A 16223-nucleotide genomic window follows, 5' to 3' on the forward strand; every position below is an offset into this window, starting at 1 on the left:
TTGGGGCTCCCCGGGTCAGAGCACTCCGCGGGCGCAGCTCCGCGAACGCCAGCGAGAGTAGTCCCGGGTCCAGCACCTACCTCCCACCACTTCCTCCAGGAGCGGCCAGGGTCGACGCTCGCCCGCACCCTGCAACGGCCCCAACAGCCGCGCGGAGCCTCGCGCCGAGCTGCAGGGCGCTGAGCCAGGTGCAGGCTCTCACCTCGGGCGCCCGCCCCTGGCCGGCGCCCACCCCCGCCCGCCCCTCCCTGGCGGGGCGCGTCACAATCCCCGCCGCGAGGCACGGCCGCTCACCGTCACGGCCCCCGGGAGCGGCGGGGAGTCACCGCTCGGCCTCCTAGCCCGGCTCCCGCAGCCCCGAGGGCCAGCAGCGCCTCCCGCCGGCGGCCCCTCCTCCGCCTCGGGCTCCCGCCTTCCCCGCCCCTTGCAGCCGCCTCCCGGCCTCCGCAGGTTCCCGAGGTTCCCACCCCGCCCCCGCGCGCCGGCGCCGCAGGACCCGCCGCCTACCATTGGCTCCGCCAGTTGCTAGGCGATGAACAACCGCGGCCTGCATTGGTCGGGTGGGGGCCTCGGGAGTGTCCTCCTCACCTCCAAAAAACCCGGAGAAAAAGAAGACTTTATCCCTGGAGTCCGCGCGCGCTGCGGGCGCAGCTGCGGCTGCGGCACCTGTTACGCCCTGTGATTCACCCGGCCGTTCCCTACTCCCCGCCCCCTCCTGACGCCTGCAGCGTCCGGGGCCGGGGCTCTGCGGGGACAGGGGTCGTGGCTACTTTAGAGCACGTTTTCCGAGCCCCACTGAACCCCAACACCCAGCCTAGCAGCAAAAGTGAAGCTTCCAGAAGAGCCACGTGCGTTTGCCAAAGTGGAGAAATAAACATCCGGCACCTAGAATTAGGTCAGGCCCAAGGAACGGGAGGTTCAAGCGTTGGGAGTCGTGGATGCAAACAATCCAGCCGGGAGAAAGTTACTTGTAAAATTAGGGCGAAGAAATGGATCTGGGCAGAAGACCGCGGGCAAAGGAAAGACTAAGAAATGGCATTCGTGAACTCTCAGTTTATGCAAAAATGTCTTACACCCACTCGACAAAATATGTGCAATGAAAATGTATGCCTGCTGCACCCGTGGCTAGGGTCAGGCTGTCTCTTCCGTGGTTTCATGGCAGCCTAAAATTCACTGGGTAAGAAAGGAGGCCAGAGAAAGGATCAGATGGAGAAATCACAGGCATATGGGTTACACACAGAGGTGTACTTTGATTTTTGTTTTGTTTAGTTTTGGTGAAGCCAAGGGATTTATTCAAAAGGCGAAAAACAGGTTTGGTATTTTAAGGAGGCTCCTGAGAGCGCTTTGAAACCAAAACAGTATGAGTGAAGAAGATACTAACACTGAAAAACAAGAGCGGGAGGAATGTCCGCCTGCCAGTTTGCATGCACGTATCCCCAGTCCTGGATGAAAAATCAAGGCCAGAAAAAGCAGAAGAAGTACGCCACGGTGACAACTTCAGGGCCCAACGAAATTCTCTTCTTTTCCTTTGGCCTGAGCAATCAGAGGCCCGACTAGCTGCTGTTGAGCCCAGGTGGCCTTACCATTAACAGTTATATTTTTAGAAGGTTTGAGCCAAGCTTAGTTGAGCTCTGGGAAGCTTAGCTCCGACTTCAGCAACCCCAGGGAGGAATAAGATGTGCCTGAATAAACCAGCGGTCTCAATCTTTTGGTCTCAAGACCGCTTTCCACTTGTAAAATTATTGAGGCCCCAAGAACTTTTGTTTATGTGGGCTACAGCTATTGATATTAAAACAAATTTTTAAAAAGTTATTTTTAAAAATAAAAATGTCAAATAGCACATTTTCATTACAAAAACTGTATTTTCAAAAAATTAGTAAAAAGAATGGTGTTACTTTAAAATTTTGCCCATATCTTTAATGTCTTGCTTAATAGAAGGCATTTGGATTTTCATATCTGTTTGTGCATTCAATCTGTTGTGCTATTTCAGGTAGCTTCTGGAAAACTCGACTGTGCACTCATAATGAGAGTGAAAAAGGCAAATAATGTCTTAGTATTGTAATCAAAATAGTTTTGACTTTGCAGACTCCACGGAAGGTTCTTGGAAACTTGCCTCCCCAAGGTTCAGCAGACCTTTAAGAACCACTAGTCTAAACCTCTTGGTACTCTGTCCCTCTTTGTCAACCAATAACTGGTTGAGGAGCTAAAAATATGACCTAATTCTGTTCAGTCTATAAAGGGGAGTGGGGGATGAGGAGCTTCAGGGGAAGGATTTTATCCTGACAACCTAAGGACAAGTTTTTTCCTTACTTCTTGCCTTGAACATCCTCCAGTGAGCCAGACATGTTTGGAACTGTGGCAACGTATTCTGCAACCACGAGAGAGAAAAGCAAGAAAAATACATGCGTACCTTGTTTTATACTTCAATTTATTGCACTTCACAGGTACTGTGTTTTTTTAATAAAAGGTTTGTTGCTCAACCCTGCATTGAGCAAGTTTAGTGGCACCATTTTTTCTAAGAGCATGTGCTCACTTGGTGGCTCTGTCACATTTTGGTAATTTTTGAAATATTTCAGACTTTTCCGTTACATATGTTATGGTGATCTATGATGTCACTATTGTATTATTTTGGGGTGCCCCAAACTGTACCCTTATAAGACAGCCAATTCAATGTGTGTGTTGACTGCTCCACTGACTGGCTGATCATCTCTCTCTCTCTCTCTCTCTCCTTGGGCCTCCCTATTCCCTAAGACACAGCAATATTAAAATTAGGCCAATAAATAACCCTACAATGGCCTCTAAGTATTCAAGTGAAGGGAAGAGTCACATATCTCTTACTTTAAACCAAAGGCTAGAAATGATTGAGCTTAGTGAGGAAGACATCTTGAAAGCTGAGATAAGCAGAAAGCTAGACTTATCGTTCCAGTTAGCCAAGTTGTAAATGCACAGGAGAAGTTCTCAAAGGAAATTAAAAGTCCTCCTCCTTTGAACACAGGCATGAAAAGAAAGTGAAACTGCCTTATTGCTGATAGGTAGAAAGTTTAAGTGGTCTGGATAAAAGATCAAACCAGACACAGCTTTCCTTTAAGCAAAAGCCTATCCAGAGCAAGGCCCTAATCTTCAATTCGTGAAGGCCGAGAGAAATGAGGAAACTTCGTTTAAAAAGTTTGAGGCTAGCAGAGTTTGGTTCATGAGGTTTAAGGAAAGAAGCCATCTCCGTCACATGAAAGTGCAAAGTGAAGCAGCAAGTGCCGATGTAGAAGCTGCAGCAAGTTTTATCTAGAAGATCTAAGATAATTGATGAAGGTGGCTACACTAAACAGATTTTCAGTGTAGACCAAAAGAAAGCCTTCTATTAGAAGAGTATGCCACACAGAACTTTTCTAGCTAAAGAGGAGAAGTCCATGCCTGGCTTCAAAGGACAGGCTGACTGACTGTCTTGTTAGGGGCTAATGCAACTGCTGACTTTTTATTTTTATTTTTTATTTTTTGACAAAGGGTCTTACTGTGTCACCCAGGCTGGAGTGCAGTGGTGCGATCATGGCTCGCTGCAGCCTTGAGTGATCCTCAAGCAATCCTCCCGAGTAGCTGGAACTACAGGCACACACCACCATGCCCAGCTAATTTTTGTATTTTTTGTAGAGACAGGGTTTTACCATGTTGCCCAAGCTGGTCTCAAATTCCTGAGCTCAAATGCTCCACCTGCCTCAGCCTCCCATAGTGCTCTAAGCCACTGTGCCCGGCCCCAGCTACTGACTTTAAGTTTAAAGGAGGTAATGCTCATTTGCCATTCCAAAAATCCTAGGGCCCTTAAGAACTATCTAAATTGACTTTGCCTGTGTTCTGTGAATGGAACAGCAAACTCTGGCTGACAGCACATCTGTTCACAGCATAGTTAGTGAATATTTTAAGTCCACTGTTGAGACCTATGGCTCAGAAAAAAAGATTACTTTCAAAATCTCACTGTTCGTTGATAATGCACCTGGTTACCCAAGAGCTTTGCCTGCTAACACAAGATCCATTCTGCAGGCCATGGATCAATGAGTAATTTGGGCTTTCAAGTCTTAATTTGAGAAATACATTTCATAAGACTGTAGCTTCCATAGATACTGATTTCCTCTGATGGAACTGGGCAAAGTAAATTGAAAACCTGGAAATGATTCACCATTCTAGATGCCATTAAGAACATTCATGGACATTGAAGGAGGTCAAAATATATCAACATTAAGAGGAGTTTGGAAGAAGCTGATTAAAACCATCATATATGACTTTGAGGAGTTCAAGACTTCAGTGGAAGAAATAACTGGAGATGTGGTAGAAATAGCAGGAAAACTAGAAGTGGAGCCTGAAGATGTGACTGAATTGCTTCAATCTCATGATAAAACTTAAACAGATGAGGAGTTATTTCTTATGGATGAACAAAGAAAGTGGTATCTTGAGAGGGAATCGACTCCTGGTGAAGACACTGTGAACGTTGTTCAAATGACAACAAAGGATTTAGAATAGTCTATAAACTTAAACTGATCAAGAAGCAGCAGGGTTTAAAAGGATTGACTCCAATTTTGAAAGAAGCTCTACTGTGGGTAAAATGCTGTCAGACAACATTGCATGATACAAAAATATTTTGTGAAAGACAGAGTCAATCCATGTGGCAAACATCGTTGCATTATTTTAAGAAGTTGCCACAGCCACCCCAACCCTCAGCAACTACCATCCTGATCAGTCAGCAGCCATCAGCATCAAGGCAAAACCCTCTACCAGCAAAAAGATTATAACTTGCTGAAGGCTTCAAGATTTTTTTAGATTGTTAGCATTTTTTAGCAATGAAGTATTTTTCAATTAAAATATGTACATCGTTTTTAAAGACATAATGCTATTGCATACTAATATATAATAATATAGTATAAACATAACTTTTATATGGACTGGGAAGCCAAATGTGTGACACCCTTTATTGTGATATTTGCTTCATTGCTGTGGTCTGGAACCGAACCTGCACTACCTCTAAAGTGTGCCCGTACAGAAAAGGCAACCCCAAGCCCAGATGTTACTGAGTGACTACATTAGTCTACCTTGGCTCTGTATATCTCTATACTGCATATCATGTAAGACAGTAAATGACCTATCGCTTAAGCCATTGTAGGCTTAAGCCTAAGAACATTTTTAGCCTAGGGCTAAAAGAAATTGGGCTTGATAGATCTTTACTGTGGTAAGTGTATTAGGCTATTCTTGCATTGCTGTAAAGAAATACCTGAGACTGGGTAGTTTATGAAGGAAAGAAGTTGAATTGGCTCACGGTTCTGCAGGCTGTGCAGGGAGCATGACACTGGCATCTGCTTCTAGGGAGGCCTCAGGAATCTTCAGTCATGGCAGAAGGTGAAGTGGAGCAGGCACATCATATGGCAAAAGTAGAAGCAAGAAAGAGAGACAGCAAGGTGCCACACACTTTTAAGCAGCCAGATCTCATGAGGAGTCAATATTCTCGTGGAGGACAGCACCAAAGGGATGATGTTAAACCATTCATAAGAAACCACCCCCATGATCCAGTCACCTCCCACCAGGCCCCACCTCCAATACTGGGAATTACAATTCAACATAATACTTGGGCAGGGACACATATCCAAACTATATCAGAAGGAAAGATAAGATCTGAAAATTTTATTTTAAAAATGCTTCCTTTGGCTGCTTTCCACTTTTTTTTTTAGCAAAATTAAAAGGATGTGACTATGAAATGCTGCTGTTGTTGTTTTCCAAAACATATCAAAACTTCTACCCTTGCTCCTCTATAGTCTGCTTATATCACGGTGCGCAGAGTAATTCCCTTAAAATGTGAGATCCTGTCACGTCTCTTCTTTGGCTCCCCTAACTCAGTGTTAAAACTGAAGTGCTAACCATGGCTGCAAAGCTCTTACAACCTCATCTTCACCACCTTACCTCTCTGACTCCATGTCCTACAATCTGTCAACCGTTCAACTAAGCACTCACCCAACCACTAGCCACCTCACTGTTCCTCGACTTTGCCAAGCACGTTCCTGCCTCAGGGTCTCTGTTTGAATATTCATCCCCTTAGCATCTGTATTAGTTACGTCTTCCCTTTGAGTCTGCTCAAATGTCGCCATCTTGGTAAGGCCCAACCTGACAACATTGTTTAAAATTGGAACTCCCTTCCAGCTTTCCAAATTTCTCTGACTTTGTTCCTAAACAATCTTAAACCATAATAGATCATTTACTTATTTTGATTGCTCATTTGGTCTGTATCCCTCCACTAGAACATAAACTCAGCAGGAAAAGAAATTTCCTCTACTTGTTTCATTAACGTATCTCCAGTGCCTGAAACAGTGCCTGATGCTTTGTGGCTGGTACTCAATAATTATTTGGTGACTAAATTTATAAATTCAAAGAAATGTTTTTCATTTCAAAGTAAGCACTTTAGCAGGCTGTATACACATTCCAGTGTATACATATTCAAAAAGTATCACATCAGTATTTACTGTAATTTGTTGAAAATAATTATTTCCTTTGAGCTGGAGTTGCAAGGTAAAAAAAAAATAATAATAATAATTATTATTTTTTAAGAATAAATCTGATTTCTGGGACAATCCAAAAGTCATTCAAGAGCCAAATCTGATGAACACATTCTGGAGCAAAATGTTAAAATCCCAAACCTGTTTTCCTACTAAGTTACTGCATTTGAGTGGGTAAGGAAAGGTCAAAAACAAGATGTGTTTGATTTCTCTAAGATGCAGTAAACTGATTCTGAGCATAATTTCAAAGAGTTCTAAAAATGTACACCAATAACTAGTTGCACAATAAGTGCTACATATCACCATTTTTGTTTTCAAAAATAGAAATATTTATTTCTGTATGTCTGCATGTATGTGTGAATGAATTTCTTGCAACCTGTCTGAAGACTTCATTTTTGCCCCCATTACATTAGAGGCATCTTTCAAAAGTGAAAATCAAATTCTGATTCCCCTTCCCATTTAAGAACCTTCAATGGCCTCTCGTTGTATTTAGTAACTTCCCACCTAGCCCTCCCTGGTATGACCTGGTCCCTGGTCCCCAACCTCCTTTCAGAACTCTCACTTTGGCCACAAAGTGCCAACTATAGAGGCTACCTTTTCAGTTCCCTTAGCTCTTTGTACTTGCCATTCAGGCTGCCTAGAAGGCTCTTCCCATAAAGATTCAAGACTGATTCTTTTTTTAATCATTCAGATCCCACCTCCATATGTAAAGAAACCTTCTGAGGTTGGGTTTTATTTGTTTTATTTGTTTTCTTGCTGTGATCTTTCTCCTTCACCTAAAACATAAGCCCTCTGAAGGGAGGGGCCTTGTTGGTCATGTTCACCTCTGTAGCCCCAGCTCCTCAGTACCTGAGATAATGATGAGATTGAGGGCCAAAAAGATGAAAAGCTGACACCTCATCAGAAACCACGGAGGCCAGAGCCTGTGGAATGACAAATTCAAAATGCTGAAAAAAAAAAGTTAACCAAGACCTTCTAGCAAAACCATACCTTAAGAACAAAGTAGATATTAACACATCCCCAGATAAACAAAAACAGAATTTGTTGGTAACAGACCTGCCCTACAAGATGTTCTAATGGGAGTCAAGCAGGCTGAAATGAAAGGACAGTAAGCAGTAACTTAAACCCATACAAAGAAATAAAGCGCACAGGTAAAGATAACTACACAGGTAAATATAAAAAAGTCTGGGCATGACAGCTCATGCCTGTAATCCAAGCACTTTGAGAGGCTGAGGCAGGAGGCTTGCTTGAGCCCAGGAGTTTGAGGCTACAGTGAGCTATGATTGTGCACTGCATTCCAACGTGGGCAACAGAGCAAGGCCCTGTATCAAAATAACAACAATAATAATAGTGAGATTGGGAGGAAAGCAGAAAGGAGCAAAGGAACATTTGCCTTACATTTTATTAACTTGTTATATGAATTTTTATAAGTATGTAGTATTGTGATCTTAAAATATTTTAATTTCGCTGTAAAAAATAGGCTCTAATTTTAATATGCATTAAGCTAATGACCCACCCTTTATTCTACTCATATGTTTTCCTCAGGAACAAGTGTTTCAAATACCCCAGCCAGCATTCAGACCACAGTGCTTCTACTAACATGCATATTCAGATTTGGATAATAATGGGCCAACTTATAAAGGCTTTCTTCTGTAATGCATACCATCTGGGTTATTTCAATAGGAGCAACAATTTCTGGATCTGGTAGAGAACATTTCCTGTTAGGACCTTGTGCTGCAGCAGATGAGAAGATGGGCTGAGTCACCTCTGCTTAACGGCCCCGTTTTCATTAATTCTGTGTTCTGGCCAGGACTACTTTTCCAGAAATAACAGAATGGATAGATAAAGTCTTGCTGAATACTGTCTAGGCACTTTCATATCCATGGCTTCATTTTATTAGCAAGACCAACTTAAGGCTGTTTGTAATTTACTGCAAAACAGTATGGGGCAGAGTCCAAGGGCCAAGAGACTTCAGAGTGTTCTCAGTGTGCTAGAATTATCAGGGAGTACTCCATGGAAGAGAAAAATCTAGGCCAGGGCCTTGGGGCAATCTTGACACTGGAAGCTTCACAATAGTTCTGTGAGTTAAAAAAGCTTCGAGACCAGACTGCCAGCTCTGCTTTCTGACTTCTAAAACATGGCCTCACACTTAGCTGGGATTGACTCCTCTGACTATCTTAGTGAATTTCTGCATCATGCTGCATTTCCAAAGATGATTCATTTCTAGCTAATCCCTTTGGATTTTGGCCAGTAGTAGTAGTAGTTGCAATGACAGTATGTGCTACTTACAAAGTGCTGACTGAGTTTGCAGGAAAAGCAGACCATTGCTATTCACTCTTCCTCCCACCTCCAGCCAGGTGAAAATCTCCAGAAAAGGAAACTGTCCCTCCTCCGTCCTGCCACTTCCCCACCCCACTACCAACCCACCCTGTCATACACAAACACACAGATCAGCAGACAAATGCCTAGGTGTTCCATTCTGCTGGGTGTTCCATTCTTAGTACTTTAGATTTTTGTCTGATCTGCTGAGTGTTTTGCCTTATGATTTCTTCTGAAAGGACTCTTTCTGAGTAAGAACACTTGATGAATTTTATCAAGCGCTAACACATTGGTTCCCAACTCTCCAAGTGTCCCAAAAGTGATTTACGAGTTTTGAATATGACATGTGAAACTTGATTATGCATAAATGAAACAGTTGATAAAGTATTATCATAGAAAAGTGGTCAGGTACCAAAGAGAGTAGTTTTCAAACTGTATTTCCAAGAGAGAAATATATCACCTTTAGTAAATGCAGTGTGCACATATGCAAAACATGGGTGCGCACACACACACACACACACACACGCACATGCACACATAATAGGTAATCGTTTTAAGGATTTAGGTGGACTGTCCTAAATTCTGATATAACATTTCAGCCATGTTAACGCAAGTTCTTGACACAAACTCATCTTCATCAGTATCCAACAATACCAAGTATCATATAACTTTCATAGACTTACTGGAAACTTGTGGGGTCTCATCACACAACCTATAACATTTCACTTTTTAAAAAATCACCAGCACCGAGCACTTTGGGAGGCTGAGACGGGCGGATCACGAGGTCAGGAGATCGAGACCATCCTGGCTAACATGGTGAAACCCCGTCTCTACTAAAAAAATACAAAAAAATTAGCTGGGCGCAGTGGCGGGCGCCTCTAGTCCCAGCTACTTGGGAGGCTGAGGCGGGAGAATGGCGTGAACCCAGGAGGCGGAGTTTGCAGTGAGCAGAGATTCAGTCACTCCACTCCAGCCTGGGCGACAGAGCGAGACTCCGTCTCAAAAAAAAAAAAAAAAAAAAATCACCAGCAAACATATCACTTCTCGGGTCTCTCCTCCAACTATTTTGTTTTTGCTCAATTCCCTCTTCCTTTCCAGTACACACACACACACACACACACACACACACACACACACACACAGAGCTAACCTTGCTGACTCCAGAGTCAGCCTCTAAACCTTTCTCACGCAGAGCAATTTAGCTCAGTGTACTCTTCTAAAGTTGCAAATTTAAACCCAGGGTCATTCAGGTAACAAAGCTTCAAAAAAAAAGTGGGGGACTATAAGTGACCCAAAATGTCTTCCAGTTATACTGAAATTTCTTTGAAAACTGCGGAACACAAAGATCCAGCATTAATTTGAATAATCTTAATTGATTTAGTTCTGTACCTAAGCACCTTTTTATTTCACATAGTTCTAGTTTCCCTCTTCCTGTTTAAAATTGATCTCACTGGTTTAATGAATATTTATTTATTACTGTGTGTCAAGCACTGAGGAATATAAGGAAAGAAAAGATCTCTGCCCAAAACAGGAACTCAGTCTCCTAGGACAGAGTATTGAAAATGTAAGTATTGCAGAGAAGTAGAGTGTGCCATGTGCACATAAGTCAGACTGCCTAGACTGAAATCAGCTCAGCCACCTGGGTCCATGTTGATAACACTGAGCTCCCAAACCAACCTGGGACCACCTTCCTCTGGGCATTCGGTTTAGTGAACAATAAACACTTTGAGTTCTCAAACACTACTGGGTTTTTGTTACTTGCAGCCAAAAACATCCCTGATAGTACACTGAAAAAAGGACATTCATGAAGGGACCTGAGACTATGATATTTCACTTCATTGGTAAAAATATGCTTAAGTGTCACAGATGGAAACAGTCAAGTGAGCAAAAAAAGTGAGAAATGAAGTATACAAGTTATTACAGAGCACTGCATGAACAGAAAAATTAAATAAGAAATAGGAAATATGTGACGCTCTTTATGCTTTATATTATCAGCATATATCTAAGATATGAGCATTTTTCTGAATCATATTTTCTTTCTTTACTAATTTAATTAGGCCACACAAATTAAAATATATTGATAAAAACAACTTTTCACAAAATGATTTTTTTCTTTCTGAACTTTTCAGGCCACAGCACTATGTTTTCTTGCTAGTACTTTCTTTATGTAATAGATATTTTCCAGGAAAAGTCATGTGTAAATAATGTACTTATAAATCAAATCATATTCTAAATGTACTAGTGAAGCTAGATGTTTAAAAGAAAACTATGGTAAGTCTTTTTTGCATGATGAATAACACCTTTGTAGAACACATAGTCTCTTTATCATTTATCTGTTCTATAAGATCATATTTTAATATGCTGAATTTCCTTTCTTTCCTTATCTATTACTTCAAATCAGACTTTTGTGCAATTATTTTAATAGAGAGTTTTCCGTAATGTGAATCACACTACAGAAGGCTAAGATGTTGCAAACAGTTCATATGTTTTTATTCTGTAATTCTCAATTTTTATCTTATTTACAAATTTCCATTTGCTTTCATTATTCACTAGGCAAAGTTTCTTTTTCTGCATTCTCAGTGAAGAAGAAATCTGGAGGCTTGATTCCTGATGGATTACACTTTCTGCTTTGAAAACCTTTATCAATAATGTTATCAAATAATTGCTCAAATTGAGGTATAGTGGAATAGAATCCTCTACGTACTGAGTAAAACACCCCCATAAAATTTTAGATTTGAAAAACTTTGATGTCAATTATGTTTTGAATAACAGCTTAAGACTTAAATCATATATGAGTCTGCCTGTCCCTTTAAGAAACGAAATCACATCCTGCTTGCTGGGCTCTCTTGGATTTATTTTTTCTTAGCAGCTGTTCCTGAAGTCGATGTTATTCAGATGTGGGTTTTTAAGCTCTTTGTTGTGTTTTTCAACTTACTGTATACGCTATCAAACATAAAACCCAGATTTAAATGAGGTCAGGAGGGGGACAGCTAGAAATACTGGAAAAATAAAATAATACTGGGAAAAGGACCTCTCATTTTCATTTAATAAAACTGTTGATCATGATCTGCTTGAAGCCCCAGTAAAAGCTGCAAGGCAAAACCCCTGAACCTCTAAGCACCAAAAGTTGGATGATATATTTAGTAATAAGTGTGTGTGTGGTGGGGGGCGGGTTGGAGAGAAGTATCTGAAATGAAATAATGGAAATTTCTGTGGTTATAAAAGGTAAGGAAAGAACACAGTGAACACTTTTGCTACTCTGGAAATAAGCATACTATAAATTTTGCTTAACATATGCTACTTTGATCTAGAAAGAATAATTTTACAACTTATATGCCTCATATCACTTATTTTTGTTTCATTTATTTTTCAAGAGGCAGGATAACACAGTCCTTAACAGTGGAAACGCTGGGTAAGAATATTGGAATATTCCACATGCTTACGGTGGAACCTTATACCTTTTTGTTTAGTTTACAAATTAAAGCAGTTAGTTTAAGTAACAGCAAAGTACATATCAAACTTATGTGGGGGTTATTGTCCTAATTTTTATGTCATATATAGTCATTTCCTTGTATGAATGTGATGATTTATTGCATGACTACCACTTGTCAAGCACTGCTTTAAGTGCTTTACATATTAGCTCATTTAATCCTCGCAACAACCTTATGAGGTAGGTATCATTATTGCCTTGATTTCTGGATGAGGAATTTAAAAGGTTAAATAATTTGCACAAGATTACATATATATAGTTAGTTAATTTCAGAGCTAGGATTCACAGAGCTGTCCTCTTACCCACCATGTCATTACCAATCTGTTTAGGACTGCTTAATCTCTTTTGCTCTCTGTCATTTTTATTCAAAAGATGATGATTAATAAATGGACATCTTCGGTCGGGCATGGTGGCTTACGCCTGTAATCACAGCACTTTGGGAGGCCAAGGCGGGCAGATCACGAGGGCAGGAGATTGAGACCATCCTGGCTAACAGGGTGAAACCTGTCTCTACTAAAAATACAAAAAAATTGGCTGGGCGTGGTGGCGGGCACCTGTAGTCCCAGCTACTCAGGAGGCTGAGGCAGGAGAATGGCCAGAACACGGGAGGTGGAGCTTGCAGTGAGCTGAGATGGCGCCACTGCACTCCAGGCTAGATGACAGAGCAAGACTCCGTCTCAAAAAAAAAAAAAAAAAAAAAAAGAAATGGACATCTTTAAACTGGGATAAACCTGCACTTTCCTGCAGCTCCCAACCCCAAGTACCTCCCCCAAGATACATGAAGACTCTCCTCCAGTGGTGCAAAGCAGGATAGTTTCAAGAGAATCAATTCTATGTCCTTGATCCTTTTCTATGTTTTCCTAAAACCCGTCTGCCTGAGAACGTGCGTGTGGTCTCCATTCCATTCCCCTTTCACAATGTCCATTTCCCACTTGGCAAAAAGTCATTCTTCTCACAGATCCCATATCTTACTATGGTGTATTGTCCTAGGTGCACACAATATGGCAAAGTAGAAGCCTGCGTGGGCATTGAGAAAGAGAATGCCTATGATGACTGGGGAGCAAAATTGTCACCTGATAGAGCATTAGAAATAATGTAAATAATCTATCATTGCATGATATTTGGCATATAATTGAAAGAAATTCACAGAATGGAGTAACACTGCTACAACAAATTTCTCCCATTCCCATCTACTCAATTTCTGTGAACAAAGTACCTTAGCATCTATATCTACAAAGACAGAGTCAAACACATGAATACAATTCGGGAGGAGTTCTGTTTCCTTCTAGCTATAAATAATATTCATCCATCACTACCTTAGAAAAGAAAAAATACCTTCCATATAATCAATGCATACACTTTTATTTTTTGTTTGAATATACTTATTAATTTATAACATAGTCGCTGTTTGATCAATTGTATATTACTAATAATTATTAGGATAACTCCACCCAGAGATTTTTTAACACCTTAGTCTTTAGAGTCACAAGAAAGTAAAATTATATAAATATGTAGTTATAATGCCTGTTGTAAAGAATGACATACTGATCAATAAAAGTTTTTCAAGCATGAAAATATGCAACATGATAATATACTGTGGGGAAAATGCAGTGAAAATATGAGTTCAGGAAGAAAAGGGAACAATGCAAATTTTCTGACTGTGAAAGAAGAGCTGGTTCATGTATATTTAAAATGAATAATGTTGGGTAACAAATAACCGTGGGATTTAGATTCTTCAGGATAAATTTAAAAGAGTGAGCTAACAGCTTTATTTTAAAATATCATGAATTGCAATATGCTGGAAATAACACCCTTTGCAAACTTGTAATGAAAAGTTATAGTGTAGGTGGCAACAAAAAATGTGGAAGGGATGCAAGGTTTTCCAAGGTTTCTCAGAGCAGTATGTGGGCAAAAATGTTTGAAGACCACTGATCTTGAAGGATGCTTAAAATCTAGTCCAAGTAATTGTTAACACAAACCTTTTACACAGAAAAACATAGATCCCACGTGAAATAAAATGCCATTGGTTTCTGCTTTGAATGCCCGAGAGATTCAGCCAAATGCTTACAAATGAGGACTGGGCTTTGAGTCGTGGCAATCGCTTTTTCCTGTGCTATCCTTTTATCTCTAGAGTCACGGCGTATAGCTATGTCTGCCACATTGTGTGTTTCAAGAACACGATAACACAAACACAGCCTTTAAGATAAAGAAAAGTGCCACAAGATTTCCATGTGAATTCCCTGTCAGTATAAGCCTGGCCTATAAGCTATTTGAGATATATGTTTTCCTAACTCCAATTTAGGACCCAAGACCTGATACATGAAATTGTTCCTTGGAGGTTAAACTGGCAGTTGACTGGAACTGGAAATTTCCTGACAATCCAGAGCCCTGGAAAAAATAAGTAGATATAATAAACATCATGTCTACTATCTTAGAGTGACCATCTTATAACTTACCCTAGTACCAAAATTGGACTCTGGAAAGTTTGGGTTCTCATTTAATGCTGCTAACTAGTTGTGAAATCATTAGTAAATAACTTTTCTGGGCTTCATTTTCTTTTTCTGTGAAATAAATGTAAATACTTACATTTCTTTTGCTTTTCTTCTGCACAGAAACTCTATTTGTTCACAAATTCAACAAATCTCTATGAGCCCTTCCTCTGTACTGGCACCGTGCAAGGGACTGGAGATACCAAATTGAGTTAGACAAAGTCTCTTCCCTCAGAGAGCCTCTGGGCTGTGAGGATGGTAGGACTGCTTGCTTGTTTGCAGATACTTAACAATATAATGTGGTTAACACTGCCACGGAGCTGTGTGGAGGGCACGGTGGTAGTTCAGTGGAGATGAGCATCAAGGTAGAGAAGACTTTCAAAGGAGGAAACACTTGACTCTATCTTTCTGGGGGTCTGTTTAATGCTTAAATTTTTTTCAATTCCATTGTTTCAAAAATGAAGTAATACATTCATAGAATACAAAATTCAAAATGTACAAAAGGACATGCTGTGAGAAGCTTCTCTTCTACCTCTCACCAAGCCGCCCAGTTTCTCTTCTCAGGAACAACCAGGAGCATCTGTTTCTTGTACATTCTTTCAGAGACTTGAATTATTTCTTAAAAGAATGTATACAAGGTACTCAAAAAAGAGGAAGCTAAGCATTGCAGACAAAGAGAACAGCATGAGACTGTTGGGAAGCGGGACCCATGAGGCTGAAGGCAGTGAAAGAGTCCTTTCCAGGAGGGGTCTTACCATGCTAAGGAATTTGGATCTGATCTTGAAACATTAGGAAAGCCATTAGTGGATTTAGGGCAGAGGAGCTGCCTGATGAAATTAATGATTTACAAAGAACACTCTGGCAGAAATGTGGAGAATGGATTGGAGAGAGGCATGATCAGTGAGAGAGACCAGTTAGGAGGCAATTGTAACAGTCCAAGGAAGAACTAATGAGGACCTAAATCAAGACAGAATCAGTGTGGATTGGAAGTGGGGCCAACTCCGGTTGTTAAGGAAGAAGGATGAACAGCATTTTTGGATCAATTGGATTCCAATGAATTTAATTCCTGTTCTCTCCTTATCTAAGAATTGCCTAAGAGTCACGTGCCAAGAATAATCAGAATTAATTGCCCTCTCCCTTTAAGCAGCCACCAAGGCACCCAGTCTTGTCTTAAATATTTATCTCAGTGACCTTAAGATGTCTAAGCCTCCCAGGTCAAATTTCATCACTCAAATCTCTATTCCCCTCTGTCATCAGAAAAACCCTTCCAACCACACACCTCTCTGAACAGTCCCTTCACCTTGCAGCTTGAAAGGAAACTTTCCCCTGAGCACTCGGAATTACCTACAGTAGTGGCCAGTTTTCTCTCACCTGTCACTTCCCACTGGGCCAGAGGTGATG

At 41.0% G+C, this 16223-nt stretch overlaps 1 protein-coding gene across 6 annotated transcripts in view; it reads right to left on the bottom strand.

Moving 5' to 3' along the window:
* SSX2IP (SSX family member 2 interacting protein) overlaps positions 1 to 562 on the bottom strand; it is a 47828-nt gene extending 47266 nt beyond the window's left edge. For 2 of the 6 annotated variants that reach the window (XM_010382544.2, XM_030913167.1), the window contains exon 1: positions 81 to 232. The gene's annotated coding sequence lies outside the window, so the exon portion shown is untranslated. Of the gene's footprint in view, positions 1 to 80; positions 470 to 507 lie in introns of those variants that run through there. The other 4 variants (XM_030913169.1, XM_010382542.2, XM_030913168.1 and 1 more) reach the window with 4 other exon arrangements.
* Positions 563 to 16223: the final 15661 nt, after the last annotated feature.

This window comes from Rhinopithecus roxellana, chromosome 12 (genome assembly GCF_007565055.1).
Source record: "Rhinopithecus roxellana isolate Shanxi Qingling chromosome 12, ASM756505v1, whole genome shotgun sequence".
NCBI lineage: Eukaryota > Metazoa > Chordata > Mammalia > Primates > Cercopithecidae > Rhinopithecus > Rhinopithecus roxellana.